This window comes from Bos grunniens, chromosome 11, assembly GCF_055505025.1.
Source record: "Bos grunniens cultivar Pamir isolate PY7600 chromosome 11, Bosgru_T2T1.0, whole genome shotgun sequence".
Lineage (NCBI taxonomy): Eukaryota > Metazoa > Chordata > Mammalia > Artiodactyla > Bovidae > Bos > Bos grunniens.
Window position 1 is genome coordinate 105660068 of NC_141175.1, and position 27915 is coordinate 105687982.

At 48.9% G+C, this 27915-nt stretch overlaps 1 long non-coding RNA gene across 1 annotated transcript; it reads left to right on the plus strand.

Moving 5' to 3' along the window:
- The first annotated feature begins 81 nt into the window (after positions 1–81).
- Positions 82–26734, plus strand: LOC147363789 (uncharacterized). Its single transcript, XR_015137433.1, has 2 exons — positions 82–789; positions 25235–26734. It is a non-coding gene; the product is annotated as an uncharacterized LOC147363789 (long non-coding RNA).
- Positions 26735–27915: the final 1181 nt, after the last annotated feature.

Genomic DNA, 27915 nt, shown 5'->3' on the forward strand with positions numbered 1-27915 from the left:
GAGGGAGGAGCCCCGGCCGCCGCCGCCGCCCGGTCCCCGCCCGAAACCGTGGGGCGCGCCCCAAGGGCCCTGCCCAGCGTCATAGGCGCAGCTCTGAAACACTCCAAGGTTGAGACTGGGGTTTGACTCCTGAGCCCCACGTCTGGGCGCTACCTTCCATCGGAAGCCGAATAAAGCCATTCGGTGAGGCGCTTTACACTCTTTGCAGGTGATCAGCATTTGTTAAGAATGATCACCATCAACAGTTGGCTCCCTAAACTCCGCAGGCACCGTGGCATCTCTTGGATCAGCATAACGCAAACTGTTCTTAAGTTGGGGCTCTTTTATCTTTCTGCCGGGTGCGTTAATATGCATCCAAGTTCACCGTGGGACTAGTTCCCTGCCTTGCAGGGACTGCTGAGACCAGGTACGGTCACCCATGCCTTCTCCCTGTGCCCTCAGAGCCTGGAGCCTGGAACTCTGCACCACCCCGATCCGCACCACTCGGCGCTGGAACTGCTGGGCGATGGATTAAGGGCAATCACACCTGCCTTGAATCTTGGACCTTGGAGGGAGCCAGCACTGCTGAGGGCACTGCTGGGCACTGCCCAGCACCGCCTAGGCTCTTTGCCCACGTGACCTCATTTAATCTCAAGGAGCCTTTCCAGCGGGTGTCACCCCACCTCCAGGCTCAGAGTGGAGAAGGAACATGCCCAGGAGAGCAATTGGGCCTCTTGACTGGCGACGGCTGACAGTCCCCACTGCCTCTGTGTCCCTTGCATAAAACCCACACACTCGAAAACTGTATCTGTGAGTCTGCTTCTCTTTTTATTATATTAGCTAGTTTGTTGTATAGTTTTAGATTTCATATATGAATATCACACAGCATTTGCCTTTCTCTGACATTTCATTTAGTCTGATGTCCTCCGAGTCCATCCATGTTACTACAAACGGCAAAAGGTTTTTCTTTTTTATGATTTAGTAGTATTCCATTGCGTATGTGTGTGTGTGTGTGTGTATCTCACATCTTCTTTATCCATTCATCTGTTGATGGACAGTTGGGTTGCTTCTATACCTTGGTGATTGAAAATAATGCTGCTATGAACATCGGGGTGCATGTACCTTTGCAGAGGAGTGGTTTGGTTTTCTCGGACATATACCCAGATGTGCAATTGCTGGGTCAGATGACAGTTCCAATTTTAGTATATTGAAAACCTCCATACTATTTTCCAAAGTGGCTGCATCATCAATTTACATTCCCACCAACAGTGTACGGGGGTTCTCTTTTCTTCACATCCTTGCCAACATGAATTGGAAGTATTAATATTGTTAAAGATTCAATACAACTCCTATCAAAATACTAATGACATTTTTTGCAGAACTAGAGCAAATAATTTTGAAATGTGTACTAAAACACAAAAGACCCTGAATAACCAAAATAATCTTGAGAAAGAACAGAACTGGAGGAATCACTCATCCTGACTTCAGACTATACTACAAAGCTAGTCATTAAAATAGTATGGTGCTGGCACAAAAACAGGCACACAGATCAATGGAACAGACTAGAGAGCCCAGAAACAAACCCATGCACTTACGGTCAATTAATCTGGGATGAAGGGAGCAAGAATATACAATGGAGAAAAGACAGTCTCTTCAGTAAGTGGTACTAGGAAAACTGGACAGCCACATATACAAGAATGAAGTTAGTACATTCTACTATACCACATACAAAACTCAAAAGGGATCAAAGACCTAAATGTAAGCCAAGAAACCATAAAACTCCTAGAGGAAAACATAGGCAGAACATTCTTTGAAAGAAATTGTAGCAGTAATTTTTTGGATCTGTCTCCTAAAGCAAAGGAAATAATAGCAAAAATAAACAAATGGGACCTAATTAAACTTGAAAGCTTTTGCCCAGCAAAGACAACCATGAAAGGCATGGCAACCATGACAAATGAAAAGGCAAACCACTCAATGAGAAAAATGTTTGCAGATGATAAAAGGAGTTAATATCCAACTTATCTAAACAGCTCCTATAACTCAACATAAAAAAATACCCCAATTTAAAAATGGGTTGAAGAATTGAATATACATTTTTTCAAAGAGGAAATGGCCAACAGGCGCATGAAAAGATGCTCAACATAATCAGGGAAATGCAAATCAAAACCATGGTGAGGTCTCACCTCATACCTTCCAGAATGGCTATCACTGAAAAGAACACAACAAATGTTGGCAAGGGTGTGGATCCCTGCCTTTCTGAAGCTCGCCCTAGAGCACAGGAGAGAGAGGTCAATCAAACACTGCATGATAAATGTGTAAAGGGTTTGGTGCTGGGAGGGAGTGCAGGCAGACTCAAGAGCACCCAGCAGCCCAGCCTGGCTTGGGCTCGGGGTCCAGGGAGCTTGTGGAGGAAGGGACCATTGAAGGGGGAGCAGTGGTTACCTGGAGGGAGAAGGCAGCCTTCCCTACAGAGGAGCAGCAGGCACCCGGCCCTGGAGTTTGGTCAGGCCCTGCTCCTCATGCTGTGAGGTTGCAGGATAGATATGGGAATCCCTGAGGGGGTCAGAGCCACTCTGCTGGGGGAGCAGTGGGGAGACCTGTGGCATCCAGGGCAGAAGGAAACAGCACAGATGGGTTCTGGCAAAAGAAGACAAGGGAGTCTGAGGAGAGCCTGAGCAGGAAGGGGGAAACGGGTGTGCCAGGCCAAGCGAGAGGCATACATGGGTCCTGGAGGCCGGAAAGGGTCTGATCTCTGTGGGGAGCAAAGTGGCTCCTGGGGCAGAGCTGGAAAGGCCAAGGGCAGGCTGGGCTCAGGTGGAAAGAAGCAAAATTTAAAGAACATAAAGCACACCTCAAGCTGAGTCATTTCTCTCCTGTTCAACCCTGAGACTGCTGCATGCTCGTGCTAAGTCGCTTCAGTCGTGTCCGACTCTCTGCAACCCCGTGGACTGTAGCCTCCCAGGTTCGTTTGTCCATGGGATTCTCCAGGCAAGAATACTAGATTGAATTGCCATGCCCTCCTCCAGGGATTTTCCCGAACCAGGGATCAAACCCATGTTTCTTATGTCTCTTGCATTGGCAATCGGGTTATTTACTGCTAACATGACCTGGGAAACCCAGCCCTGAGACTAATCCGACTCAATCTCTCCACCCTGGAGAGCAGCAGGACCCTCACCTCTGCAGAAGAGCTCACCCTCTGCCCCTCGAGTTGTGCCGGAATCTGGCCTAAGTCACCCAAAATATCAGGAAGCACTCGGTGCACAGGGAGGGCTGGGCCAGGGGCCCCCAGAGGCCGACTCACCCTCCAAGCAGGTTGGGGCAGACCGGCTGCTTCCTGTTAAGCTTGTCTCTTCCAGGTTTCACTCAAATAGCCTTTGCCACACAGCATGCATTTCAGACTGTGAAGAATTGAGTAAACATTAGAATTTTGCAGGTGCATCCTGGAACAGCCTTGATCGCAGGTATTTTGCTCTCAGACTCACACTTCTACCTGGGCTTCCTCCTAAGGCCTCCCTGTGGAAACTGACCTCTTCTGGAGGACCAGTCACCCACTCCCAGAGAAACCACTCAACTGGGAAGCCTTTTGCCTCCCACCTACTGTGCTGGTGGGCCCTCTTTTGCTGTCTGTTCTCTGCATTTGTTTTCTCTTGGGAAAAATACACTTACTAATGTATATTAGTAAGGAAAGTTGTACTGATGCCCCCACCCATCTCTTCCAAACCAAGGCAACTGTTTTCACTCTGTACATTATTTTTAGTTTTATTTTGTAAGATACTGATTGATCGATTTAGCTGTTCAGGTCTTAGTTGCGGCACACAGGATCTTCAGGCTTCATTTTGGTGTGCGGATTCTTTCAATTGTGGCCTGTGGGATCTAGTTCCCTGGCCAGAGGTTGAACCCTGGCCTGCTGACTTGGGAGGCCGAGTCTTGGCCACTGGACCACCAGCGAAGTCCCGCACATCACCTTTTAGGACTCGTGAAGAGGCAGACCTGAAACTCAGAGGCAGAAACTCGCTGAGCTTCAGTTTCCACCTGGTGACCTGTTCATTCAGTCAGTCTCAAACACACCCTCCAAGCGCCACGCCCACTATGTCTGAGCACAGGTGACCAGGCTGAGGAGGGAGGGATGCGAGAGCCTGAGAGGTGGAGGGGGGGCCCACTGTCCCTGGGAGCATCCCGTGTGGCAGCCATGAGGGCCTTTGCCAAGGCCAGTGTGAGTTCTCCAGGGAAGAGAGGGGAGTCCAGCAGGTGCCCATGTCTCTTTAGTCCTTGGAAGGCATGGTCAGTGCCAAGAGCTTGGGACAAAAACAGGGGTCCAGGGACCAGCCCGTAGTTCTATGCATTGGCATAGGGACCCTGGAGATCTGGGACAGCATAAAATCAGAAAACATAATAAAACCGTAAAACTTCAGCCAAGCAGATTATGAAACTCAGTGCAGAAGAATGGCATGTCCTTTTGAAGAGTAGCAGGAACTTGTTTATTCAGCCCTTGGTTTTGTTGTTTAGTTGTTAAGTCATGTCCAGCTCTTTGTGACCCCTTGGACTGGAGCCCACCATGCCCCTCTGTCCATGGGGTTTCCCAGGCAAGAGTACTGGAGTGGGTTGCCATTTCCTCCTCCAGGGCATCTTCCCTACCCAGGGATCAAACCCACATCTCCTGCATTAGCAGGCAGATTCTTTACCACTGCTGCTGCTGCTGCTGCTGCTGCTGCTAAGTCGCTTCAGTCGTGTCCGACTCTGTGCGACCCCATAGACGGCAGCCCACCAGGCTCCCCCGTCCCTGGGATTCTCCAGGCAAGAACACTGGAGTGGGTTGCCATTTCCTTCTCCAATGTGGAAGCCTATGACCCTCACCTCTCAATACCTAGTATTTAACGAAGTGCTTGCAGCATGGGAGGAGTGGTGACGGCTTGTTCAAGGACAGGGAGGGAGGGTGGGGAAGGGAAGGCAGTGAGAAAGGAGGGCGACATTACGCATGCCAGCGGGCTTCTGGGGAACCCAGGACCCTTCAGGCTCCACGGTGGCTGTGTCCCACTGGTCTCCTGGACTTGCCAGGAAGCATGTCCTTTGGGTAAGTTGATTTCTATCACTATAAACAGACCAGTTTTTGCAGCTCTGGGGCTTAAAAAAAAGAAAGGAAAGGCTCTTGGCTGCCCCACTGCTTGGTCCATGACTCAGAAGAGCAGAGCTCTTGTAAGGAAGGGAGGGGAGCTGCCAGTGCTTCACCTGGGTGATCGAGACGGAGGCTCCAGAGAGCTGCACCCAGAGGTTTGCAGGACACAGCCTGGCTGCCCGGAGTGGATAGCACCTCAGCCCCTAGAAGGAGGCTGCAGCTCAGCTCTTTGAGGGCAGCAGGCCTGACTATGTGGAGCTACCATTGCACCATGGGAGGTGTTTCAGACCCTGTAGCCTCACAGGCCCACCCCTCCTAGACAAAAGACTTTCTAGACCTCATCCATTTCCCAACTGTCAATCCCCTAGCCACATCACCCCTTGGGTCCGTCATCTCCTATAAATCCCTTAAACATCAGAGGGACCAGAGTCCTGGGATTACCAGATCCTCTGGGGCAAGATGTCACCTCCCCAGCTCCCCTGTCCCCACCTCTGGTTAGTTGATGGGAAGGAGCAACTCTGTGCGAAACCCATTCTTAAGAAGGCCTGTGACTATATCCACTCAGCACCCGGGCCCACAAGGGCTGTGTCTGCACTGTGGGATGCCATGCCATCTGTGCCAGAGAAGGACACTAGGCATCCACGTGCAGACTGAGCAGCCAGGAAAGCCCACCATTCAGAGATGAAATGGGCAGGCTGCCGGCCAGTACACTGCACGCAATCTTCTTTTAAGAAAATATCAATTTGTAAATATGTAGATAAATGATTCCCTCGTAGGACAGAAGCCACACTTTTCACAGTGGATCCCTCTGGGGGCAAGATTGATGGGTAAGGGAATGGGGAGGCTGAGGGGAGGAGAGAGATGTCAGTTTTTCATGAATAGTGGACATGAAACAGGGGACTTCCAAAGTGGCACAGTGGTAAAGAACCCGCCTGCAGTGCAGGAGACCTGGGTTCCATCCCTAGGTTGGGAAGATCCCCTGGAGGAGGAAATGCCAGCCCACTCAAGTATTCTTGCTTGGAGAATCACATGGACAGAGGAGCCTGGCGGACTACAGTCCATGGTGTCGCAGAGTCGGACATGACTGAGCATGCATGCACGGACAAGGAACAGAGAGCTTGTCGTTGGAAATCCCATTCAGGAAAGCATCTTGGCTCCAGCCTGCTGACCTGGGGAGGCTCTGCATTCTGCCCCACCAGGAGCTGGTGCCTGCAGCCCAACCAGCTGGGGGTAGGAGACCATGAACCTCAGAGCTCCCCACTTTTGGAAACGCCATCTTCTTTCTCTCTGCCCTCACATGGTCCCGCCGTCTAGCAGGCAGGCTGGAAGTGTGGCTATGCAGGGACAGCTGCGCCTCTGAGGCCGTGGGCAGGGAGCCATGGGGTCCCCGCTGATGAACAGCTCTGCTCTCTGCTTGCCTGGGCTGGTGTCGCAGTCCCCTTGTCCTGGGTTTCCTTCCTGCAAAAAGGACCTGATCATTCACATTACCATCCAGGAACCTGGTTGTTCTGAACTGTGGCCCCTGGCTTTCTCTTCTGCAGAGCATCTTCCACAAAAACAGCCACATACAGGCTCCACTGGTAGTCCAGTGATTAAGAATCCATCTTGCAATTCAAGGGACACCGGTTCAATCCCTGCTCTGAAAAGATCCCACATGCCTTGGAGCAACTAAGCAGGTGCACCAGAGCTACTGAGGCCGTGCTCTAAAACCCTTGGGTCACAACTGCTGAGCCTGCATGCTGCAGCTACTGAAGCCTGCGTGCCTAGAGCCCATGTTCTGCAACAAGAGAAGGCACCTCAGTGAGAAACCCGTGCACTGCAACAAAGGGTAGCCCCGCTCACCACAGCTAGAGAAAGCCCGCGTGAGGCAAAGAAGACCCACCACAGTAAAAAAAAAAAAAAAAAGGAAAAACAGCCACATAGTGCCTCAGGGTTGCACCCCTAATTTTATCACAGTTATGGCCCTCTCTCTAGTCCCACCTTGAATATACAACAGGCATCTAACCAGACACCTTGGAGAACCCTCAGCTTGTTGAGAGTGAGTTTGGTATATCTGGGTTGAAAATCTCTTCTGTTTACTCACTGAGCAACTTCAGATGAATGACTTGATTTCTGGGTCTTGATTTGCTTGTCTATAGAATGAGAGTAATCCCCTCCCACAGGGATATTTGTGAATTAAATGAGATAATGGGTGTCGTGTGCCCTTTGTGGTGCCTGCCACGTGGTCACCTTCGGGACTTGGAAGCCCGAATGAACCAGCGCTCACCAGAGTCCCCTGGGATGCGTCACTGTCACCGTGTGCCCTCTCACACACCTTCATTCTCAGCGGAGACGTCCTCTCCCTTACTGGACCCAGATTCCATTAGAGAACATTCTGGCTGTTACTCACATACCTGCAGCCCCACCCCTGTTCCTGGCTGTCACCTCCGGTGCCTGAGGCTGTTTTTGTCCCTTCCTCTTTCTGCAAGTGGGGGTTTCTGTACTCATCGCTTGGGAGACGCCAGCTGTGAATTCCTGTAACTCAGAAGATGCCAAAGCTATGGAAGTCCATCCACACCGACCCCGAGACCTAAACCAAAGGGTGATCCGTGGGCGTCACCACCGCCTAACTTTGTGTTCCTAAAAGGGGTCCTCCTGGCCTTGCAACCCCAGGGAAGGAAACAGGTTCAAAAAGAAACTAGAATTTTCATGAGCAAACAAAATTTCTCAGCCCAGGAGAAACCCACCCTTGATGGACGTGCTTCCCCCGCAGCTCACCCCGTGATGCCCACTGTGCTGTCAGCTGGCGTCTCATCAGGATGTGAACCAGGCGCTCTCCCCCGCCCCCAAGGCTGCAGTGGGCAGATCCTCCCTTCCCTCTCCCCACCACAGTCACCCAGCCAGCCTGCTGTGGACGTTCCACCCTTGGTGGCCTCCTGGGACTGTGAAGTGAGTGAGACCCAGCCAGCTCAGAAGTATGTACAGAGGCAGCAGCCCCTTCGGGCTCAGTCTGGGGTCAGCCTTGGTCACTGGGGTTCTGAGCAGCTGCCTTCAGCCCAGAAGGTTCTATTTCTCCGCCATGAAAAGCTCAGGCCTCGGGTCCAGCTCAGAGGGTCTGGGTTCTCTCCCCCTGCACACACCTGCATCCAGCTAGTGTCTGAGTCCTGGCCCATGGAGGTGGTGAGGGCGTGACCACCCTCCCCTCTCCTAACCCCTGGGCTCCCCACCCCCGCGTTCTCCTCACTCTTTTCCTGCCCCCCCCCGCCTCCCCCCCCCGCGCCCCCGCCGCCTCCCGCCCCCGCCGCCCCCCCCCCCGCCCCCCCCCGCCCCCCCCCGCCCCCCCCCCGCCGCACCCCCCCCCCCCGCCGCCCCGCCATCTGCAGGAGCCCCTCCCTGCCCCCAGGCCCCTCCTCCTAACCAGCCCAGGCCCCGCCCAGTCACCGTCTCTCTGTCTCTCGCCAGAGATCTATGGTAGCTCACACAGTTGGTGACACAGCGTGGGTGTGCACGGCCCTAGTTGTGCGAACCAGGAGGGATCAGCTCAGCTAATTTCCTGGGCTCACTATTCTACATACGTTCTATCATTAATCGCCCAACAAAACTGCTACTTAGAAAACAATTTTAAAAATTGTGGTAAAATACACTTCACATAAAATTTGCCATCTTAACCATTTTTCGAGTGTGCAGTTCAGTGGTACTAAGTCCATTCACAAACTGCTGTTCCTTAACCTGCTGAGCAATAACTTCCCACCCCTCTTATCCCCAGCCCCTGGCAGTCACCATCAGACTTACTCTTTTTATGAAGTTGACTACTCTAAATGCCTCAAATCATATAACTCAAATTATACAGCATTTTGTCTTTTCGTGACTGGCTTATTTCACTTAGCATATTGTCCTTAAGGCTCATCCATGTTGTAGCTTGTGTCAGAATTTCCTTCCTTTTTAAAGGCTGAATAATATTTATTCCACTGTATGTGTTAATGTGTAGCACATTTTGTTTATCCTTAAATGAACACTTGGGTTGCTTCCTCATCTAGTGTCTGTGAAGAATGCTGCTATGAACAGGAGTGTACACTTATCTTCCCAAGACCCTGCTTTCAATTCTGATGTATACCTAGAAGTGGAATTGCTGGGTCATGTGGTCATTTTCATTCTGTTTGAGGAATCCACTATACTGTTTTTCTTGTAAAATAGGAAGACCCCCTGGAGAAGGAAATGGCAATCCACTCCAGCACTCTTGCCTGGAAAATCCCATGGACAGAAGAGCTTGATAGGCTATACTGTTCATGGGGTCGCAAAGAGTCCGACATGACTGAGTGACTTCACTTTCACTTTGAACCATTTTACATTCTATATTAGTTTTAATAGTTTTCTGGTGGCTTTTTTTTTTTTGTGGGATATTTAGGGTTTTCTACATGTAAGATCAGACTGTCTACAAACAGAGACAATTTTACTTCCTCCTGTGCAGTTTGAATGCTTTTTGTTTCTACCTCTTGCCTAATGATCTTGCTAGAACTGCCAGTACTATGTTGAAGAGAAGTGGTGCAAGTGGGCACCTCACCTTGTTCCTGGTCTTAGAGGATGCACCTTTAGCATCTCACACTGAGTATGATGTTCATCATGGATCTGTCACACGTGCTTTTATCATGTTGCCATAGTTTCCCTTCATTCCTAATCTGTCAAGTGTTCTTCCCATGGAGGTTGTTGGATTTTGTCAAATACTTTTTCTGCATCAGTTGGGATGATCATATGGTTTTCTCCCTCTTTGTTTTGTTGATGTGGCTATTCTCCAGAGTACCAATCCTGTAACTTCCTGTCTTCAAGACCTAGCATTCTCAAACTCTTTAAATTTTGCCAAACTAGTAGGTCTGAGAAGGTATTTGTAGGTGGTTTTTGTTTTTGTTTTTTTGTATTTTCAAGTATTAGTGCTGGGTCAGTTTTATCCTTTGGAATGTTTTTCCGCAGACTAGGACTTGCCTTTTGACTAACAGAAGCTTTTATTTATTTCTGGCTGTACTGAGACTTCGTTGCTGCTCGCCGGCTTTCTCTGTTTGCGGCGAGTGGGGGTTCCTCTTCGTTGTGCGGTGCTTGGGCTTCTCTTGCGGCAGAACCCAGGCTCTAGGCACATGCAGTTCAGTAGTTGTGGTGCCCGGGCTCTAGAGCTCAGCTTCAATAGTTGCTCCGCGGGCTGCGGACTCCTCCTGGACGAGGGATCGAACCTATGTCCCCTGCATCGGCAGGCAGCGTCTCATGCACTGCACCACCCGGAAAGCCCAATTTGTTTGTTTTTAATGAAGTAGATAGACTTTCTCAGCCTTCTCCCTCATGGTTCATGTTTTCTGTGTTTCAAGAAACTCATCCCTATACTGATTATGGTTTTTCCTTTTTTCACTCAGGATTTTAATCCATGTAGAAGTGACGTGTATGCATGGTGAAGGTAGAGAGCCAATTTCCTCTTTCCGTACGATGGGTCGCTGTCCCAGCCACACGCAGTGTGTTGTTTGGCCTGTCCCCACTGGTCTCGCACCTGCTTTTAGGTGGCTGTGATGTCTGGGACGTGTGCACAGGCCCTGGTAGTGATGGTTGCCTCCTGCGAGGTCAGCTGGGTGGTTGAGGGAGAGACGTGAAAAGAAACTTATTTTTCTCCATTCACCCTTCTGAACCTTTTGAGTTTCATTTGAACTAATCCATAAAATAAAAAGAATGGTTTATTTAAACAACTTAAAAGGAAACACTTTTCTAACCATGTGTGTGTTAGTTGCTCAGTCGTGTCCATCTCTTTGAGACAGACTTCTCTGTCCATAGGAGTCTCCAGGCAAGAATACTGGAGTGGGTAGCCGTTCCCTTCTCCAGGGGATCTTCCTGACCCAGGGATCGAACGCAGGTCTCTTTTGTCTCCTGCATTGACAGGTGGGGTTTTTTTTAACTACTGAGCCACTGGGGAAGCCCTGGAGTAAGGTCACCACATCACACATGTCACCCCATTCACCCCATTTTTTTTCATGGGTTTCAAGTGCTACTATACTTGTGTTAATTAATACAGCATTAGAGTAATTTGGTGGAGAAGGCAATGGCACCCCACTCCAGTACTCTTGCCTGGAAAATCCCATGGACGGAGGAGCCTGGTGGGCTACAGTCCATGGGGTCACTAAGAGTCGGACATGACTGAGTGACTTCACTTTCAGTTCTCACTTTCATGCATTGGAGAAGGAAATGGCAACCCACTCCAGTGTTCTTGCCTGGAGAATCCCAGGGACGGGGGAGCCTGGTGGGCTGCTGTCTATGGGGTCACACAGAGTCGGACACGACTGAAGTGACTTAGCAGCAGCAGCAGCAGCAGAGTTATTTGGGGCTTCCCTGGTGGCTCAGACAGTAAACATTCTGCCTGCAATGTGGGAAACCCAGGTTCAATCCCTGAGTCAGGAAGATCCCCTTGGAGAAGGAAATGGTGACTCATTCCAGTATTGTTGCCTGGAGAATCCATGGACAGAGGAGCCTGGCGGGCTACAGTCCATGGGGTTGCAAAGACTTGGACACGACTGAGAGACTAACACACACACACTAGAGTAAGTTAGGTGGCACTAGCGATAAAGAATCTGCCTGCCAGTGCCAGGGATTTAAGAGACATGGGTTCAATCCCTGGGTCAGGAAGATCCCCTAGAGGAGGAAACGGCAACCCACTCAAGTATTCTTGCCTGGAAACTTCCATGAACAGAGGAGCCTGGTGGGCTGTGGTCCATGGGGTCGCACAGAGTCGGACACGACTGAGCGTCCTGAGTGAGTGAATGTGGAGTAATGAACTGCTTTCTCCCATTGATTGCTTTGCTCCTGTGCCGATGCATCATTTCCACTGTGTTGTGGTCTTTGTGGCCACCAACTTCTCCCTGCATTGGAAAGCAGGAGGCGGTCTGGTGACTGGCCACTAAAAACTTCACAACTCTTGGTTCAAAAGCCCCCAGGCTGGGGCCAGAAGGGAAGTTGTATGTAATCTTGGCTCCTGGCTCTGGATTCTGTCTGCCAGCGCATCCACTGCTGCTGCTGCTGAGTGCTTCAGTCATGTCCGACTCTGTGTGACCCCACAGACGGCGGCCCACCCGGCTCCCCGTCCCTGGGATTCTCCAGGCAAGAACACTGGAGTGGATCGCCATTTCCTTCTCCAATGCATGAGAGTGAAAGTGAAAGTGAAGTCGCTCAGTTGTGTCCGACTCTGTGTGACCCCATAGACGGCAGCCCACCAGGATGCCCCGTCCCTGGGGTTCTCCAGGCAAGAACACTGGAGTGGGAGGCCATTTCCTTCTCCAATGCATGAAGGTGAAAAGTGAAAGTGAAGTCACTCAGTCATGTCTGACCCTCAGCAACCCCATGGACTGCAGCCTTCTAGGCACCTCCATCCATGGGATTTTCCAGGCAAGAGTACTGGAGTGGGGTGCCATTGCCTTCTCTGGCATCCGCTAGGGAAAAGTAGCAATTTGGATTTGTTTTTATCAGCTGTGGCCTGATGGACAGAGCTAACAATGCAGAGAAGAGAGCTCGGCCCTTGAACAAACTGTAGAACCCTCAGCTTTGGGTGGGGCATGGAGGCAGGGCAGGACCAGTGCATAAATGGGTGGAGGGCATGTAGAGCCCTAGAAAGCAGAAGTGAGACTGAAGCCAGAAGGCACTGCTCTCCTGGTGGAATGCCGGGTCTGTGGACATCCCCTGGGCAGCTTGACTTCCCGCTCATCATCCTGACACCACGACCCATGGAGACTCCAAAAGGTTCCGCCTTCGGTCCTTTTGCTCCCTCTCCCCCACCGCCCTGGTCCGAGCCCGAGGACTCCATTGCCACTGCCACGATTCGGCCTCCATGCAGGTCTGGAGGTGATTTTCTCCAGCCATGCTCAGGGCACATCAAGCCTGCGCTTACAGCCTTCTGGTGGGCTCTCCTCCCCAGCGCCGCCCAGCTGCCCTGCCCACCCCACCCTCATCTCAGGGTCTCACCACCCTTCTTTCCACTCCTTGAGCAGAGGAAGTATGTTCCCACGTCCGGGCCTGTGTGTTCTCCCCACCTGATCACTTTTTCCTGGGGGACTCAGGCACCTGATCTCTCAGAGACCTTCCCTGACAAACCCGCCTCCCCACTTCACTTATTTTTTCCCCACATCATTTCTTATGGCACTTTCTTCAGTTGAAAATCAGCCACTTCTTCCCTGGCTGTCCAGTTGTTAAGACTTCACCTTCCAATGCAGGGGCTGTAGGTTCGCTCCCTGGTCAGAGAGTTAAGATCCCACATGCCAAGGGGCCAAAAAAAAAAAAAGCATGAAACAGGAGCAATATTGTAATAAATTCAATAAAGACTTTAAAAAAATGGTACACATGAAAAAAATCTTTCAAAAATAAAATTACTGGTTTAATGAATATGATTACTATTTACAGGGCTTCCTCAGTGGCTCAAATAATCCACCTGTCAAAGCAGGAGCTGCAGGAGATGCTGGGATAATATCATGGACAGAGAAGCCTGGTGGGCTACAGTCCATGGGGTCAAAAAGAGTTGGACACGACTGAAGCGACTTAGCATGCATGCATTACTAATTACTTGTTTAATGAACATTTGCCCTCTGGAACACCTGCCTTGTTCTCCAAGCCTGCAACACCGCTGGCACGGAGAGGGTCCTCAGTAATAGTTGCTGAGTGAGTAAAGGAATCTCAGCAGGTAGCATGGTGAGATCCTTTGAAAAGCCAGCCTAATTCACAAAGCATCACTGGTCGTTCACGTTTCTACACACAAGAACTGGGCTTCCCCAGTGACTCAGATGGTAAAGGATCTGGCTGCAAAGCAGGAAAACTGGGTTCAGTCCTTAGGTTGGGAAGATCCCCTGAAGCAGGGAATGGCAGCCCACTCTAGTATTCTTGCCTGGAGAATCCCATGGATGGAGGAGCCTGATGGGCTACAGTCCATGGGGTTGCAAAGAGTTGGACATGACTGAGTGATTAACACACACACACACACACACACACACACACGCACACACGCGCGAATTAGTCTGCAGTTAACGCAATCAATGCTGGAGCTGCCTTAGAGCAAGTGCTTGCAGCCACGCCCTGGGTTGGAAACCTTGGGCCTCTGAACAGGATCCGGAAGTGCCACTATCTGAAACATCTGAAGTCTGGGTTATGATGTGCGCTGCCTACATGAGGCTACCCTACTTTCTAAAATCTCCCATGGGCATCCTCATTTTCTCTGTTGATGTACATTTCCTCATCCTTGGAGATCAGCCAGAAATCCATCCACAGGCTCTCATTTTTCCCTTGAAGTGATGTCTGATGTGATGCTCACAGGTGGCGAGAAACTTCCCTGCCCTGTCTGTGTCTGTGCATTCACCTTCCGCTTCTTCTCTCGTTGGTGCATCTCGACTCCAGGTACACACCTGTGTGGCCCCACCACCTCTCCTTCCTGCACTCTAAGGCCGGCTTCTTCCCAGGGCTCTCCTGGCACCTTATGTCTCCCACAGTAATTATTTATTACCCGTGGAACAGGTCTAGGAGCTTTTCAAGGAAGGAGCAATCTTAATCATCTTTCTATCCTTATGGCCTGCAGTGTACATGTTTGATGAACAAGTAGTGAGTCAATGTGTGAATGACCAAGCGTGTGGATAAGTGAGGGAGTGAATGAATGATCCGTCTTCCTGGCTGTCATGGTGTCTCTCTGGTGGTTCTGACCCAGGACAAGCAGGGGAATAGTTTCGAGTGGGCAGCAACTTCCTTTGTCCTTTTGGGCTGCCCCTGGAGGCAGCCTACCCACATTCACCCCCACATGCCTTCTTCTTTGCTCAAGACCCAGATTTTGGTCAGGTCCCAGGTCCCTGAAAGCTCCGTGACACCCGCTCAGGCTTAGCGCTTCCCAGCCTTTCCTCAGTCAGAAAGGGTTTGGTCTGCTGGTGTTTTACAAGATTTAAAGATTCTTTTTTAGTATTTATTTATTTGGCTGTGCTGAGTCTTAACTGCGGCATATGGGAGCTTCAGTCTTTGTTGGGGCATGCAGGATTTTTGGCTGTGGCATGCAAACTCTCAGTTGCAGACATGTGGGATCTAGTTCCCTGACTAGGATTCAAACCTGGGCCCCCTGCATTGAGGGCACAGAGTCTTGGCCACTGGATCACCAGGGAAGTCCTTAAAGATTCTTTTGAGAGTGGACACAACACTTGGATGCACATGCGCACACACACACACACACTCGGGTAGATGAAAAGCAGAATTTTTTCTTACTTACAGCTCCAGGTGGGAGAAGGCCTCCAGGCAGGGCCAGTCTGGGGGACCCAGCACCTAGGGGTAGAAAAACAGGCAGCTGGAGCTGTGGGGAGCAGCCTGGGTGTGGCAAGTGGGATAGGGCTAACTAGATTTCACAGGCTCCCCACGGACTGGCTAATCTGAATGACCTGGCATTATAAACCCCAGGGCCTAGGGCCTACCCCTGGTTGTCCCGTACGAGTGGCACATGAAGTGCCATACAAGTGCCATGAAGCAGAACCTGATAAGGGAAGTGGCTGGAGTGTGGACTTGATCAGCTGCTCAAGAAAGGGAAATGACAAGCCTCCAACCGCGGCCTCAAAAGTGGGTCAAGAGAGTGTTCAAAACAAAGCTCTATTGCAACTGAGCCCTTTAATGTGAGTCCCACAGTGAGTTATGCAACCATAAAGCACCCGAGCAGCATGCACAGTGAGACGAGGATCGTTTCTCTACCTCGGGGGGTCCAACCAACAACAGAGAAATCAGGGTCCTGCCCCAAAGGACTACTTAAAACAAATGACTCTGGAGATAGGACGAGGTTCTGGATAAATGCAGGTTCTTCTGGAGACAGAGGAACGACCAACCCAGAGAGTGCTGCTCGATCAGCCACATGTCCCCTGTGGCTCTAGAGAGGGCTGCCCGAAAGCACGTGCGGTCCTGGTGCTTGGCCAGCGAGCACCCTTCACGTGGACATTCTCGCGCTGAGGATGCTCGGGCGAGGGGAGAGTCGCGGTCACGGAGCAGCAGCAAGCCCGACCCAGGAGCCCCAGCTCTGTCTCAAGCCTTCTCCTCTCACTGTGGACTAGAACCAACAAATAAATCGAGAGCGGTCTCCCTACAGAGCTGTCCAAGGGCCAGCGGTCACGGCCACGCCATCCTGCTCACAGCACCAATTGTTCTCTGAGACTTAAAGGTCCCTTTGATGGTGCCCAGCACAAAGGTCCTCAGATAGATGAAAGGCAGACTCTTTGTTACTTACAGCTCCAAACCAGAGCAGGCTGCCAGCAGGGCCACGCAGGCGCTCACACCCGCGGACCAGGGACCAGGCAACCGTTGCTGCAGAGGCCACTCGTGTGTGGCAAGTGGGGTGGGGTCAACTAGGTTTCTCAGGCTCCCTGTGGATGGGCTAGCTTGAGTCACTTCTCATTTCTTCTGGAGTCAAATCCTAGGCTTCCCATCACAGTCACGATGACCCCGCCGTCTTGGCTCTCCCACTGCAGAGCATCCCCCCCACCACCATGGCCTCTGACGTGCGGGGACTGGACAGGTACCAACCATGTACACACAAGGGTGTCCACACACCTCTTGCGACCGGCTCCAGGGTGCACGGCTGGATGAGAGACCCTGGAATGTGATTTGGGTTTCCAACACTCCACAGCTGGCGCAGGACTGGCCATTGCCAGCGTGTGCTGGGCTGTGCCACTGGTCACTGGGTGCCCTTAATCCTCCGTCTGGGTGGAGGACTGGAGCCCATGAGCCCACGGCGGGACTGACTCAGGGCGGGCTGGGCCCTCAGCCCTGCAGCTCTGGTTACGGGGAGGTTTGTCCCGGCTCCTGGTCCCTGGACTGGATATTGTCGTAGCTGTGGGGACCTCAGGAAGGGGCCCTCAGCCAGCGCTGGGAGGGCTGCTGGATGTGGGTCACATATCGTGAGTTCAGGTCTGCTTCTGTCACCAGAGGCTGTGTCGTCATTCCACCTCCCCCCCACCCCCAGAAGCCTCAGTCTCCTCACATGTGAAGTAGACACACTCGTGGTTCCACCTCTTGAGCTGCTACAGGGTTAAGCCAGCCTTTCCTACCTGGAGCCCATCCAGATGCGTCTGTGATAAGTCACTTCAGTTGTGTTCAACTCTTTAGTGACCCCACGGACTGTAGCCTGCCAGGCCCCTGCACCCACGGGATCTTCCCAGACGAGAATACTGGAGGGGGTTGCATGCCCTCCTCCAGGGGATCTTCCCAGACGAGAATACTGGAGGGGGTTGCATGCCCCCCTCCAGGGGACCTTCCCAGACGAGAATACTGGAGGGGGTTGCATGCCCTCCTCCAGGGGATCTTCCCAGCCCCGGGACAGAACCTGTGTCTCTACATCTCCTGGGTTGTTAGCAGGAGGGGCCAAGTGCAACCTAGTGGTGGCTAGAGGCTGGGTTCTGCACTTGACCGAGGGCTTGGAGAATGTTAGGGTGCAACACGCAGCTGCGCGAGATGTTCTAAAAAGTTCAAGAACAGAGACCAGAGTGGAACCAACTTCACGGGAGTGAGCGTGGCACTGTGAGGTCATGGGTACCTGGTGGGGAAACCTGGAAAGGGCCCGGAGGTCAGCTTGGCAGGAATGTCATGGCTTTAGGTCACACTAGGGGCTCTTTGGCCGGACAGACAGGGAGGCTCTTGTGGGAATCCCCAGGCGTGCATGTCCTACAGCTTGGTGATGCAGTGGTGGAAATCAGTTACAAGACCCTAACTGTGGGCTCACATCTCAGGGTAAAAGGCTGAGATTTGGAAATGAGAAGGAGTTTGGCGGGGGGGCCTGGAGCTTATCTCCAGGGGAAGGGAGCGGGGACAATCTGCTTCAAGTTCAGGCCTTGGAGCCTGCTTGAAGAATCTAACCTGTGACCGCACAGTCTGAGGGACACAGGGACTGGAATCAAATTTGAGCCTGAAAAGTCCAGAGAGGGAGGGACTGGCTGGTGGCCTGCTCCCTTGCTGGATCCCAAGTATGGGTGGTGTGGGGTGTGGGGTGTGGGGGCAGGGATATGGGGGGATGGCGGCTAAGGGGGTAGGGGTGGGGGGTGTCAGCGAGTGAGGGCCCTGGGGTGGTCTTGCCTCTGGTGGGAAGGGGCCACACTGAGGGACTGGAAGGACTGGAGGCCAGGCTGGCTTCCCAGGGTCCCTTAGTAAGCAGAGTAAGCAGCAGGGCGGACAGAAACACAACCTTCCTCATGTAGGGTCTGCGGATCACAGGTGCCCTGCAAAGCCCTTGAATCTGGGGGTGAAGAGTGAACTGAAGGGACAGAGGAAAATTAAAATGCAGCAACCTCCCTGCTGAGTCCAGTGGCTGAGGCTCTGTGCACCCCACACAGAGGCCCCGGGTTCAATTCCAGGTCAGGAAGCTAGAGCCCACACACTGCAACTAAGACCTGACACAGCCAAATAAATAGACAGACATATTTAAAAAAATTAAAATGCAGCTGCTTTTCAATTGCCTCACACAAACGCTCATGAACGTCAGTCTATGGGAGGGGCTGGGCTTGCTAGGAGATATAGAAGCTACTTTATTTCCTTCTTCCTTACCCTGCCCTTCAAACACCATGCAGAGTCCTTCTTCTCCTGACTCCTGGTTGAAATCTCAGCTTCTATCCTCACAGCCTTGTTGTCCAACAAAAAGATAACACGAGCAAGCCACATGGCTGCACGTTTAACTCTAACATTCTAGTAGCCAGAGTAGAAAAAGCAAAATGGGATGAGTAGAGTTAATTAATTTTAATAAAGTATTTTATTGTAATGTATAACGTATGGGCTACCTGATGTGAAGAGCTGACTCAATGGAAAAGATCCTGATGCTGGGAAAGATTGAGGGCAGGAGGAGAAGGGGATGAGAGGACAAGATGGTTGGATGGCATCACCGACTCAATGGACATGAGTTTGAGCAAACTCCAGGAGATGGTGAAGGACAAGAAAGCCTGGCATGCTGCAGTCCATGCGGTCGCAGAGTCGGACACAGCTTAGTGATCGAACAACAATGATGACAATGTATTTTATTTAACCCAGTATATGTAAAATATTATGATTTAAACAGTTAATGTAAAATAGGAGATATTTTACACTTTTTCCCCATACTAAGCCTTTGAAATGCAGTGTTTTTAAACATTTTATTTTTTTGATGGTTTTCTTGGCTGAACATAAGCTTTTTAGTTTGATGTAGTCCCATCTGTGAATTTTTGCTTTCATTTCCAGTGCCTTTGGAGTCCGATCCAAAAAACTACCGCCAGGAGCAAGGTCAAGGAGCTTACTGCCCATGATTTCTGCCAGAGGTTTTACGGTTTCTGATTTGACATTCAGGTCTTCCATCCATTTTGCCTTAGCCTCGTATGTGTGGTGTGGGGTAGGGATCCAGCTTGGTCCTCTTGCACAAAGCTCTCCAGTTTTCCCAGCACCAGTCATTGAAGAGACTGTCCTTGCCCTGGTTTGCATTCTTGACTCCTTTGTTATAAATTAACTGACCATAAATTTAGCATTTATGTCAGGGCTTTATGCTATTCCGTTGATCTACGTGTCTGTTGCTAAAGAAAACAGAACAAATGAACAAACAAAACAAAAAACTCATAGCTACAGAAAACAGACGGGTGGCTATCAGAGAGCCCGGGCCTGTGGGGAGGACAGAAGGGTGAAGGGGCCAGTCATGCAGCAACAGATGGGAGCCACACTTTTGTGGTGGCCACTTTGCAGTATACATGAATATGGAACGGTTATGTTGTACACCTGAAGCTAATATACTGTTCGTATCAGTTTTATGTCAATTAACAAAATGAAGTGCAATATGTATTTTATAATTCTAGATTATCTCTATTCAGACTGGCCTCATTTCAAGAGCGCAATAGCCTCATCTGACTCCCAGATATCGAGGAATGGTTTTGTTTCCAGGTATTTAAAAAATCTGGTCCAGTCTGGAACTAAAACTGTGATTTATTCAATTCAAAAGTCCCTTCCCCACCCTGGACAGCTCTGGGCTTGGAAACCAGCAGTAGAAGAAGGTATGTGTGTCGGGGATGGGGGGAATAGGTGGTCTCCCACTGATGGGTGGTCTTTCTGCCCCTTTGCTCCGTCCCTCTTCCTCTGCCCAGGGCTAGGGGCCAGGGACAATTAGAGGTCAAGGACAGAATCCTGGGCGTGTGTCTCTCTCCGATGTTGTACCTGCTGGAGTAACATCCTAGGCTGCCTTCTTCCATCCTGTGCTTCTGTGCTGGGGAACAGTCACCTGCGGTTCCCTGATGCTTGCACTCAGCTCTGGACTGCCGGTTGTCCTCCACTCCTGGATTCCCTTTGGGGCGGTCACCTTGCCTCTCAAGGCCTCCCGAGCCCTTCAGAGATGCCCATTCCTCTGACTGCCCCAGCAGCCCACCTGCGGGGGCAGTGCACACCCGCCATTCCTCTCCCATTTTGCTCCAGGAGCAGCGCCAGCCCTGTTCTTGCTCTTAGACGCTCCACGGACAAATCTGGTGCTGCTCCCTGATGCCCACTCCCCCACCCCCAGGGGACCCAGCGACTCCCTTGATGCCCATTTGTTTGGTCTGCGATCACTGTCCTCCCTTACCTTCTACCTTCAAAGTGGATAACAGAATAATAGAGGCAGAACCTCCCTTTGCTGAAACCTACGTGATTGGATTTCTTGTCTCTCTATGGGGACGCCAAGACCCCTTATCAGCCTGTGACATTTACAAATACAGTCAGGAAGGGTGCGCCCGCACCAAAATATTAACATTGGCAGTCCCCAGGTATAAACATTCCAAGGGATTTTTATTTTTGCATCTTGGAATTTCTTATTATATAAATGTTTGATATTTATTATTTTTATTATAATTTAAAAATTATAATAATGAGATTATATAATCATAATAATTAAATTATAATTTAAATTTATTATACTTTTTTGAGGAAACCAATGACTCTGGGAGTCAAGTAAGATAAAAATATGAATATTTAAAGAAAGCATACATCAAGAGTGAAGTGCATATCAAGTGTTTGTGTTCCAGGTCTGTGCCCACATGTGTAAACAGGATGCTGTGTATTCGGAGAGAAAAGCTTCTCTGCTCCCCTCCCTGACTCTGTTCTGCGTCATCTCCCAGGCTCCTCGCTGGCTGCTACTGTTTTATTACCTTTTCTAGTGGCAGAATCTGGCCAGACATTGGAAGGTGATGCAAGGAAAGAGGAGTTGTTCTTTAACCTCTGCTTGTAGTGGTTGTGTGGCTGCTACTGCTGCAGCCCAGGACTCCAGGGGCCTCGGGGGTCCCCCTGGAGCAGTGGTCCACAGCAATGCCTCCTGGCGTGGCCACCTTCCCTCTCTGCTCCCCTGGCACTTGCCTCCTGCAGTTATAGTCTCTGAGATACCTCTCATTCCCCTTTTTGCTCTTCAGCCCTTCAAACCATGTGTAATGTCAACTACAAATTGGCACTTGCCATCCATCTCTACAAGGATTAAATCATGTGCTGCTGCAGCTGCTGATTTTCAACACCCCTTGAAAGGAGTTCAGGGTGGAGAGCAGGAATGAGGCACTCTGTACTCTGGGAAAAACTGGCAGGACAGGTCTTCAGATAATTAGATGCTTTCAGGAGCTGATTTTATGAGCCCAGTTCTTGTGTCTCCCCATACCTGTTGTTGTTCAGTCGCTAAGTCATGTCCGGCTCTTTGCGACACCATGAACTGCAGCACGCCAGGCCTCCCTGTCCTTCACCATCCCTGTGCCCCATATCTAGAAATGCACTAAATCCTTCATGATGGTGACTGTTTCTCCTGACTAGCAGAAGCTTCATGAGACTAGTAGAAACCTTTTGCAAAAACTTTTGCAAAGTACATGCTTGATTGCATGTTCTCCCCCTTCACCAAAATCAGATATGCACTGACATTTCCTCCCTGTCTCTTGGGAGCAGTTTCTTAGAGCTATCTCAGGTGCTGTCTCCTGGGCTGCAGTCCTCACTTAGCCCCAAATAAAAATTAACTTGCAAGTCTTGTGCATTTTTTTAAGTCGACAGAAGAACTTTCCTGAGTTAAATCCCATCTCTTTGAAACACCTAGCATGGCTTCATTTCTCCGCACTGGACTGGCTGTTTCACAGTCAGCCGAGTGCTTTCCCATCATCAGCCCATGTAGCTATGTGGATGCAGCATCACGGTCCACTCTGCACCTCCTGGCTGGGTTCTCCACTTCCCCGGGGGGATCAGGTGTGTGGTTGTAACATGGCACACTGGCCCTAGGTCAGCCTGGCGCTGGACCTGCAGCAGCAAGTGACCTCTCAGGTCAGGCCTCCTGGGCTCTGTGCCTAAGGTCTTCCCTGGGACACCACCTCTACCCCCAGCGACAGGGCTCACCTCTGGAGATCTGTCCCATCGACCTGAGGAGCCTTTCACATTTGGCCTCGGGTCACGCTGACACCCCAGCTATGACTCCAGACGGTCTGCACTGAAGGACACCTTTGGGACATTTAAACCTTCATCTTCTGGATAAGGAAATGAAATTGACACAGAAGTGGAGAGAAATGACCTGTCCAGGGTTACACAGGGACTTGATGGAACAGCCACTGCCAGATTCCAGGCCTCCTACTTCTTGATCCAAACCACTTAAAAAAAATAAAAACAAAACTTAATTTTAGATCATTGTAGATTGCTATGCACTTTTAAGAATAACACAAGAGAGACCCTGGTACCCTCTGTGCAGTCTCCCTCTGGAATAACAGGTTGCAAACCATCGTGTAGCATCACAACCAGGATGTGACATTGATGCAGACCCCTGGTCATGTTTAGATTCCCCTACTGCTATTTCCTGGAGAAGGAAATGGCAACCCACTCCAGTGTTCTTGCCTTGAGAATCCCAAGACGGGGGAGCCTGATGGGCTGCTGTCTATGGGGTCGCACAGAGTTGGACATGACTGAAGCGACTTAGCAGTAACAGCACTGTTTACTTATTTGTATGTGTGTGTGTATTTAGTTCTGTGCAGTTTTACCATGTGTATATTAGTGTCTCCACCACCACAGTCAAGATACAGAACGTTTTCGCCACCACAAGGATCCCTTGTGAGTCCTTTTTTTTTTTATAGCACAGAGAACTGTATTTAATATCTTGTAATCACTGCAGATGGTGACTGCAGCCAAGAAATCAGAAGAAATTTGCTTCTTGGCAGGAAAGCTATAACAAACCTAGACAGTGTGTTGAAAAGCCGAGAGAGACATTACTCTGTCGACAAAGGTCCGTATAGTCAGGCAATTGTCTTCCCAGTGGTCACATACGGTTGTGAGAGCTGGACCGTAAAGAAGGCAGAGTGTGGAAGAATTGATGCCTTCAAACTGTGGTGCTGAAGAAGACTCCTAAAGAGACCCTTGACCCAGGAGATCAAACCAGTCAATCTTAAGAGAACTCAACCCTAAATACTTGTTGGAAGGACTGATGGTAAAGCTGAAACTCCAGTATTTTTGGCATCTGATGCAAACATTAGAAAAATCCCTGATGCTGGGAAAGATTGAGGGCAGAGGAAAAGAGAGAGTCAAAGGATGAGATGGCTGGATGGCATCACCAATGCAATGGACATGAACTTGGGCAAACTTTGGGAGATGGTGAGGCCTGCAGTTCATGGGTTCAAAAGAGTCAGATGGGCGACTAAATAACATCAAGAACAACAAATAACCTATAAGGGCTTCCCAGGTGACGCTAGTGGTAAAGAATCCACCTGCCATTGCAGGAGATGCAAGAGATATGGGTCCAATCCCTGGGTTGGCACAGTCCCCTGGAGGAGAGCACAGCAACCCACTCCAGTATTCTTGTCTTAGAAATCCCTTGGACAGAGGACCCTGATGGGCTACAGTCAAAGGTATGATCATAGTGTCACAAGGAGTCAAACATGACTGAAGCAACTGACTGTGCATGCTTTAAGTTATGATGGAAAAGAATATATAGGTAGGGGCTTCCCTGGTGGCTCAGACAGTAAAGAATCCACCTGCAATGTAGGGGACTCGGGTTCAATTCCTGGGTCAGGAAGCTCCCCTGGAGAAGGGAATGGATACCCACTCCAGTATTCTTGCCTGGAGAGTTCCATGGACAGAGGAGCCTGGGCTACAGTCCATGCGGTCATGAAAGAGTCAGACATGACTTAGTGACTAAGCAACAACAACAACAACATATATATGTGTATATATACAAAACTGAATCACCCTGCTGTACACCTGAAACCAACACATTTATAAAAATTTATAAAAATTTATTAAAAAACACTATAAAATTTTTTAAAACAAAAAATATGGTTCTCTAATAAATATTTCTAACTGGATCAGTAGAAACTTTGCCTTACTACCTTCTGAATTTAGCACACTCATTTACTATGAAACCAATGGTTTACCTGACTTATGAGTCCTTTATAACCACACTCACTACCCGACTGCCCCACCCTCTCCTCAGCCCCCAGTCCACTGATCTGTTCTTTATTTCCATAATGTCATTTTAAGATTTTTTTTTATAGAATCATATGTAGTATATGGGAATTTTTTTTAACTCAGCATAATTCTCTGAAAATTTATCCAGGTTGTTATATGTATCAATTATTCCTTCTTTCTAATTACTGAGCAGTGTTCCATGGTATGGATGTACTACTGTTTGTATAACCAGTCACCCGTTGAAGGTATCTGGGTGGTTTCCAGTTTGGGGCTGGTACAAATAAAGCTGCTGTGCGCACTCATGGGCAAAGAGTTGTGTGAATGCAAGTCTTCGTTTCTCTGGCACCAGTGCCCAGGAGTACAATCACTGAATCATAAAGAGGTTGCATGCTTAGTTTCACGGAGTGCTATGTCATTTTACATACACTCCCATCAACAATGTGTAAGTGATCCAGTTTTTCCGTATCCTTGCCAGCATTTGGTGTTAGTCATTGTTTAAAATTTTAGCCATCTTGATAGGTGTACAGGTTTAATGAGCATTTTTCTACTGGTGAAGGAAGAAAAACAACTTCGCATGTGTTTATTGGCCACTTGTATATAATTCTTTCTTTCTTTCAGATCTTCTATCCGCTTTTTAATGCAGTTCTGTCTTTTTACTATTGAGTTGTCAAAGTTCTTTATATAGTCTAGATACGAATCGCTTATGAGATATATAATTTGCAAATACCTTCTCCCATTCTGTGAGTTGTCACTTCACTCTTTCAGAAGCTGTCCTCGGCAACTTCCCTGGAGGCCCAGTGGATAAGAATCTGCCTGCCAGCACAGGGGACACGGGTTCGATACCTGGTCTGAGAAGATCCCACATGCCTTGGGGCAGCTAAGCCCATGTGCCACAGCTACAGAGCTCTTGCTCTAGAGCCCAGACACTGCAACTACTGAGCCCATGAGCTACAATTACTGAAACCGAGCACCTGGAGCCTGTGCTCAGCAACAAGAGAAGTCACTGCAATGAGAAGCCCACGAGCTGCAACTAGAGTGTAGCCCCTGGGCAACAGCAAGGACTTAGGACAGTCAAAAATAAATAAATAAATAAATAAATAATAGAATCCTTTGAAGCCTAAATGTGTTTAATATTTAGCAAAACCAGTTTCTTTCTTTCTTTCTTTTTTTTTGCTTGTAGCTTTGGTAACATATTTAAAATTCCATTGCCTCCTTCAAGGTCATGAAAATTTATTCCTATGTTTTCTTCTAAGACTTTAGCAGTTTTAGCTTTTACATTTAAGTCTTTGATTCATTTTGTGCTAATTTTTGCATCTGGTGCAAAGTAGGGATTCAAGTTCATTCCTTTGCATGTAGATAAAGCACAACATTCAGAAAACTAAGATCATGGCATCTGGTCCCATCACCTCATGGCAAATAGATGGGGAAACAGTGGAAACAGTGGTTGACTTTATTTTTCTGGGCTCCAAAATCACTGCAGATGGTGAATGCAGCCATGAAATTAAAAGACGCTTACTCCTTGGAAGGAAAGTTATGATCAACCTAGACAGCATATTAAAAAGCAGAGACATTACTTTGCCAAGAAAGGTCTGTCTAGTCAAGGCTATGGTTTTTCCAGTAGTCATGTGTGGATGTGAGAGTTGGACTATAAAGAAAGCTGAGCGCCGAAGAATTGATGCTTTTGAACTGCAGTGTTGGAGAAGACTCTTGAGAGTCCCTTGGACTGCAAGGAGATCCAACCAGTCCATCCTAAAGATCAGCCCTGGGATTTCTTTGGAAGGAATGATGCTAAAGCTGAAACTCCAGTACTTCGGCTACCTGATGCGAAGAGCTGACTCATTGGAAAAGACCCTGATGCTGGGAAAGATTGAGGGCAGGAGGAGAAGGGGACAACAGAGGATGAGATGGTTGGATGGCATCACCGACTCAATGGATACGGGTTTGGGTGAACTCTGGGAGTTGGTGATGGACAGGGAGGGCTGGCGTGCTGTGGTTCATGGGGGTCGCAAAGAGGCGGACACGACTGAGCGACTGAACTGAAATGACTGATCCACTTGTCAGCACTGTTTATTGAAAAGACAGTTCTTTCTCTGTTGAATTGTCTTGGCACTCATGTCAAAAAATAATTGACCATAAATGTAAGGGTTTAATTCTGGATTTTCCATCCTGTTAGTTTGACCTGCTTGTCTAACCTTTTGCCAGATCCACACTGTACTGATTATTATACTTTGCATTTAGTTTTAAAATTGGGAAACGTAAATCTTCCAGCCTTGGTTTTTCTTTTTCAAAGTTGTTTTGCTTATTATGGGTCCTTTACATTTTTGTATGAATTTTGGGGTCAGTTTGTCAGTTTCTACAAAACTGCTATTGGGATTTTTGATAACGATTGCACTGAGTCTGCTGGTTAATTGCAGGAATATTGCTATCTTAACAATATTAAGTCTTTTGATCTATAAACATGGAAGTTCTTTTTTTTTTTTCAGGTCTCTTAAAATTTCTTTCAACAATGTTATGTAGTTTCCAGTGTATACAAGTCTTGCAATTTTTAAGTTAAATTTATTCCTAAGTACTTTTTTCCTTTTTTTTATACTATTTTACAATGGAATTGTTTTCTTAATTTTATTTTGGATTGTAAACTGCTAGGGTACAGCCAGCAATCACTTTTAATGGGCTTTTGATTAGCATGTGTTTTCAATTGCAAACTTAGTTAAGGAAACATCTTCTGGCATTGAAAACTGCATTTGTAAGTTTAACATGTGTTTTCCTTAAGTATTTCAATGGTCTGATAACAAAGTCATCTTGAATGAATTTGGAATATGATGAAACTTATATTCTCTTAAATGTTCCAGCACTGTTTATAAACTTAGATTTCAGCCTAAACCAGAAATTTAAAGCAACTACACACCAGAGTGTGAATCCCCAGTCTCTACTTGCAGAAAAAAGTTCCAGACATGAGATCCCTTTCTGACACCCAGACCTTAATACTGAACCATTTCTGAATTCATGCCTAGTCCTTCTGATCTGAGTATCTGGGTGCCTGCTGAGAAGAACAGTTCCTGCCCCAGTTACCTGCAGACCTTGGGGGCAAATGCACTCACTCAACTGAGGAATCAATTAACAGCCTAGATCAGGAGCTGATTGTAGCCAGTTCAAACAAACAAGGTTACCCCGCAAAGCATGCACATAAATGCAAGAGCAAGTTTTTTTTGGAAACATATTTTGATGTTTCATACCAATTCCACACTTAATATCGCCTCCAAACTTTTAAATTTATCTTTATCATAATTGTTTATAAAGATAACGTAATGAATTTTTTTCCACTAAGCCCTATATAGTTATTCAGTTTATCCCAATGTGCAAAAAGTTGTATTATTTTCTGTGTTCTGTCATGTGAGACTCCCCTGGTGGCCCAGCGTTTAGGACCTCGCCTTCCAACTTGGGGAATG